The sequence below is a fragment of the Hibiscus syriacus genome, unplaced genomic scaffold, assembly GCF_006381635.1.
Source record: "Hibiscus syriacus cultivar Baekdansim isolate YM2019G1 unplaced genomic scaffold, ASM638163v2 tig00113725_pilon, whole genome shotgun sequence".
NCBI lineage: Eukaryota > Viridiplantae > Streptophyta > Magnoliopsida > Malvales > Malvaceae > Hibiscus > Hibiscus syriacus.
Genome location: NW_024063471.1, coordinates 13,058,969 through 13,064,909, shown reverse-complemented (window position 1 = coordinate 13,064,909; position 5,941 = coordinate 13,058,969). Strand labels below are relative to the sequence as shown.

The 5,941-nt window shown below is 31.4% G+C and overlaps 1 long non-coding RNA gene across 1 annotated transcript; it reads right to left on the bottom strand.

The window, feature by feature from the left end:
* Positions 1-3,039: 3,039 nt before the first annotated feature.
* LOC120187540 lies at positions 3,040-4,727 on the bottom strand. Its single transcript, XR_005522300.1, has 4 exons — positions 4,235-4,727; positions 3,730-3,835; positions 3,158-3,379; positions 3,040-3,065 (listed from the first exon to the last, which is right to left on the bottom strand). It is a non-coding gene; the product is annotated as an uncharacterized LOC120187540 (long non-coding RNA).
* Positions 4,728-5,941: the final 1,214 nt, after the last annotated feature.

The following is a 5,941-nucleotide window of genomic DNA, read 5'->3' as shown; positions in this document are numbered from 1 at the left end:
AACTAAGTTTTTGCATCCCTTCTTTTCTTTAATTTCCAAAATAAATTCTTGTAAAAGAAGGATCCATCTGATAAGTCTTGGATTCACGTCCTTTTTGCTCATCATATACTTTAAAGTTGTATGGTCAGAAAAAAACCACTTTAGTTCCAAGTAAATAAGATCTAAATTTATCTAAAGCGAAGATAATAGAAAGTAATTCTTTTTCTATTGTGGAAATTTTTTTTTTAGCCAACTCTAGGGTTTGTGAAGTGTAGGCAATAACATGCGGTTCTTTACCTATTCTTTGTCTAGGAATGACTCCAACGCTCTTATTCGATGCATCACACATAAGCTCAAAACCATATTCCCAATTTGGCGCTTTGACGATTGGTGTTGTGATCAAATTTTCTTTAAGTACATCGAATGATTTTTTGCACTCAAGATTAAAGTCAAAGACTTTCTCTTTCTGCAGCAGCTCACACAACGGCCGCTTCATCTTTGAAAAATCTTTAATAAATCTTCGGTAGACACCTACATTGCCAAGAAATTAACGAACCTCTCTCAGAATTGTGGGGTAAAGTAGTGAGAGTATAATATCGGTATTGTCTTTATCAATATCAATTCAATTAGACGAAACAATATGTCTTAGAATTAATCCCTTATCAATAATAAAATGGCATTTTTCGTAGTTCAAGATAAGATTAAATTCTAAGCATCTCTTAAGCATTTTTAGTTAAATTATCAGGACACTCACTTAAAAGAATTATCATATACCGTGAAGTCATCCATGAAAACTTCGATGCCCTTCTCCACATAATCAAAAAAATACTCAGCATACATATCTGGATGTGGCCGACGCATTACAAAGGCCAAAGGGTATTCACCGATATGTAAATGCACCAAATGTACAAGTAAAAATTGTTTTTTCTTGGTCTTCTTGCACCACCGAGATCTACAAAACACCTGGAAAACTATCATGGAAACAATAATGAGTTTTCCTAGCTAATCTCTCAATTATCTGATCTACAAAGAGAAGAGGAAAATGGTCTTTTCTAGTGAGAGAGTTCAAGTTCCTGTAATCAATAAAAACTCGCCATCCATTTTGAACTCTTGTCGACACTAACTCCCTTCTTGATTTTCGATCACTATGACTCCCATTTTCTTGGGACTACATGAATTCGACTTATATGATTACTATAAAATATAAGATAGATCACATCGGCATCAAGAAGTTTTGAAATTTCTTCTTTACTACTTCCATCATTGGTGGATTTAATCAGTGTTAACCTTCTCGTGATGCTTTGTACCTTCTTCAACATTGATTTTGTGCATGAAAGTTGAAGGACTAAGTCCCTTAATGTCGACAATAGTCCATCCTATGGCTTCCTTGTGCGCTCGCAACACTTTCACCAACGCTTTCTCTTCTTTTTCGGATAACTTGTTTGAGATGATCACTGGTAAGGTTTCATTTTTTCCCAAAAAGACATATTTCAAGTGCTCCCGTAACTATTTTAACTTTATCTCAGGTTCCTGCAAAACAGAAGGTAACATTTTAGTTTTAGAGGAAGTCAGAAATAAGTTAGAATTGATAGAAAAAAAATATTTTCAAACTCCCTTTCTTCCTCTCTACGACAAAGTTCAAGATCCCTATAAAAATTATAAGAAAGATTAGATTCAACAAATTTATCAATTAAGGGATAAATAATATCGACATATTTCAACTCTACAATCTCACCATTAAACTCCATTGTTAATATAATGCTTCTCACATTGATCTTTTGTACGCAGTGCTTAGGAAGGGTTAGCCTAAAAGTACCTCGAAACAAGTATTCGTTCTATCATTTTCCATGTTGATGCCATAGAAATCAGTAGGAAAAATAAGAAAGTCGACATTCTCTGTGACATTTTCAAGCACACACTAGAAGAAATTTAGATTGTTTCAACAAAATTATTTATCACTAAAAGAACTAAATTTGTCACGATATATTTATTCTGACCAAATTTATTTGTTACCATGTTTGTTAGAACAACCTTGTCATGTAAAGTATATTGTGACAAAATTGTGTTCGTTACCATAACATAATATTTATTGTAATAATGAAATTTCCTTTCTATAATTAACTTATCGCAATAAAAATATTTGTCACAATCATTTAACCATTTCGTCACGAGAAGCGCATTTTTTCATAACTAACTTTTATTTAAACATCAAATATAAAGAATTTTTGTGAAGAAAATACATAAGGCAACAAAAAATTATTTTTTCGCAGTTGCTATTTCATCACTAAATGTACCTCATAGAGACAAAATATTTGTTAAAATAAAATAATTATTTTATTACAAAAAATAAATTTCTTCACAATTAAGTTAAATTATAACATAAAAAAAGGTTTTAGTAATAAAAAGACATATTACAACAAAATTTATTTTCTCACTACTTTTATTTCGACACTAAATATTTTTATAACTTTTTTACTGTGACTAAATAATTTTGTTACAATTTGTTATTGTAAAAGAATATTATTTGTCACAATTTTTTATAATGAGAAATTAATATTTATTATAAATTGTTATTTTGATTAAATAAATTTGTCACAATTATTTTTGACAAAATATTAGAACAAAATAAATTTGACATAACTATTTACTTTGACTAAATTTAACTTGTTATTATGACTAAATCATTTTATTGCAATTTGTTATTGTGAAAGAATATTACTTGTCACAATTTTTTATGATGAGAAATTAATATTTGTTATAAATTATTATTTTGATTAAATAAATTTGTCAGAATTTTGTTTGACAAAATAAATTTGACATAAATTTTTATTTTGACTAAATTTACTATGTTATTGTAACATAATAAATTTGTTATAATTAGTTATCGTAATGTTCTCACAAGCGTGATACCATTAAATGAACTAAGCTAAAGGTTTATACGGTTTTATAATGAATCATAATTGAAGCAATCGTTATAACTTATAAACAACAAATAGAGTTCACAAGGAAACTGAAACCATCATGAATCAAATTTGCAGCAAGCAACTAATCTTCAAATGTTGCTGGTATACATGAGGATTCTGACTCTATCACCGTGCAAAGGAACCAAAAGATACACATAAGATTAAAAGAAAAATGTACATACACCCAATGAATAACAACAGTATAACACACTTACCATGGATTTTGGGGGAAGGTTGGGCTTGAACTTAGCACTTATAACACCACTGTTACCATGGAGCCTGGCTACATTGACCAAAATGTAGCGATAGTGCGAGCCATTCTTCTTCACATTGGCCTTGTAAATATAAGCCATTCGCTTGTCGGCGTACTAAGCCACTTCCTCCTTGGTGTTAACCCCCTCGATCTGGATTAGTGAAGTGTTAGGGTACTGGTTCGACTTTGACGTAACAACCACCAGCACAAGAGAAATCATAAGCAACAATCCAAAAGTGGGGGAAACAAAAAGAAGAAAAACAATTCAAAGAACACGTTGAATCATCTAGTTTACAATCCCATACTTTGTTCCAAAACACTTTCTTAGCCAATAAACACAAAATATGAAAGGAAATCAAACACATCAGATTAGCTAATTTTACTCATACAAAAACGAAACATTCAATTTCTATACAATCTTTCTCTAATTTCTAAAGAAAAAGAAGAGCTTAAGATAAATAAAAATGAATTGGAAGTAATACAAAAAGTTCAAAGCTTTACTACCTCTTGTAACCCAAGATGGTTCTGTTATACCTTAATTTCGTCCGGGTTCCTATCCTCCATGTGAGTAGTCTCAGCTGGTCCCACCAAGCCTCGTCACCAAACTGGTCATTCAGCAAGCACAACGGGTCCCCTCGGGCTTATTCACCAGCAAAATAACAGATTGGTGACCAGTAATAAGGGGATAAAAAAAACGGTTATGGGTAACAAGGAGGAGCAGGAGAGAGCTATTATATTACCTAGTTCCCATTCGAACAGGAGGAAGCCATTTTTTCATTAAGAGGCAATTTTCATCAAGAAAAAGGGGGAAACAAACTGTAAACGGGGAATATTCCATTATTCCATTCGGGAAGAAAATAGAGGATCAATGGCAATACACCACATTTCTTTTTTGTTTTCCTTTGTAACAAAAGCAAAGTAATTAATAAAACCCATTTTCGTATTTGAGGTATTTTTTATATCTATCCTAAAAAATCAGTGGATATATTTGTTTTATTTTTCTGTGAACCCAATAAAACGGAGAAAGAGAGAGATTTACCTGAGCCATCTATCGTTGGAGATGGGGCAGGAGCGTGGGAGTTTGAAAGCTATTTTAGGGGATTTTAGGTTTCCCTCAATCGAGAGACGCGGGGTTTAGACATAAAATAAGGGTGTTTATTTCGGGGTTTGGGTGAGTCTTAATTAAGAGTAGGTATCGGATGAGTGAGTCACCATGAGGCATCTCAATTTGTTTAAGATGGCCTAGGGTTTTCACTGGGTGGTTTAGGGGATAGCCGGAGATGGACGTGGCCACCTAAGCAAGGTGGCCGGCGTGAAGAGTCTTGGAGATTTCGGTTTGAAAAGAAGAGTAGAGGGAACGATTTAGTAAGTCTTAGGTTTAGTGTAGCTTACCTTACTAGCGTGGTAGGTGGCCGTAGCAAAGAGTAATCACTGAGGAGACCACCGACGACCGACGGTGATGGAGGCTCTGGTAAGTTTCGACCGAGGGGTGACTTTGAGAGAGAAGAGTGTTAAACGGTTGAGCTTGTTGATAAGAGTGATTAGGTTTAGTTTAGGGTTTTCTTAGTTAGGTTATAAATTAATTTTTGGGTAAATTGGGGTTTAGTTACCGAAACTTAGAGGTAAAACTATGTTTTGTTTCTTCCACTTTTAGTGTTTATTTCATTTTAGTCACTGCCAAGGACTGTTTTCGAATTTATCCTTTTCTATCTGTTCTGATTTTGTTTTTTTTGCCAGATTTAGGTTTCAATTATAATTGTTGGGTTATTTGAGCTAAAGGTCTTCATATTTTCTTTGTAATTCATTTTGGTCCACAAATCAAGGTTTACATGTTTACAATTTTGTCTTTTTATTTTATGCGCATTTAATTTTACTCCTAGTGTTAATTTCTTTAATTTTTGATGTTTTAGACATTTGACCATTAAATTTTTTCATGTTATATTTTAGTCCTGAGTTTATGTTATTTTTCATTTTTGTTCATTTTCGCATTTAACCTGTAATTTTGGTTATTTGATAATTTAATCACTTAGCAAGCTTGTTTAGTTTATTGGTTAATTTCTATTTTGTATGTATGGTTGTGATTTTCTGTTGTTTTGGACCTTTATGTCAGTAGTGAATATAAGGATGGGCTATTGGCAATAGATTAAGTTTTGTTTATAAACAATGACATTTATATTATTTTAATGTATATGGTATGTGCACATTTTTTATGCATGTATGTATTATATCATTAGATTTTATTTTCAATTTTAAGGAATGAGATAAAAAAAATATATTGTTATTTATTAATTGATTTAGAATAAAAGATATTTGTCACATGTTAATATGACCATAATAGGTTTAATAATTTTAAAATATTAAAAATTCATTGTTATACTTGAAAAATATATAGTCATATGTGTATTTTAGACTCAAATATTTATTTGAATATGTGGCATTATTTAATTAGATGTTGCATGATAGCCTCACGTACATACTTGACCTAATTATAAAGAGAAAGAATATTTGGGGAATTTATATAGGGTGGCCGAAATTGAAGTATGATAAGTCCAATGCATGCATATAGGTGTGAATTTGGGCAAACACTTGAGAAATACTATTCAGTTCGATATCGAATTATTCAATTAATAAATTAAATATTTAATAATTATAATAAATAATAAAATATTTTATCGAAATGCTCTCATTTTTTTGATCCAAGAGTTAACTTACATCATGCTAGTACTTTTTTTAATAGCAACAACTA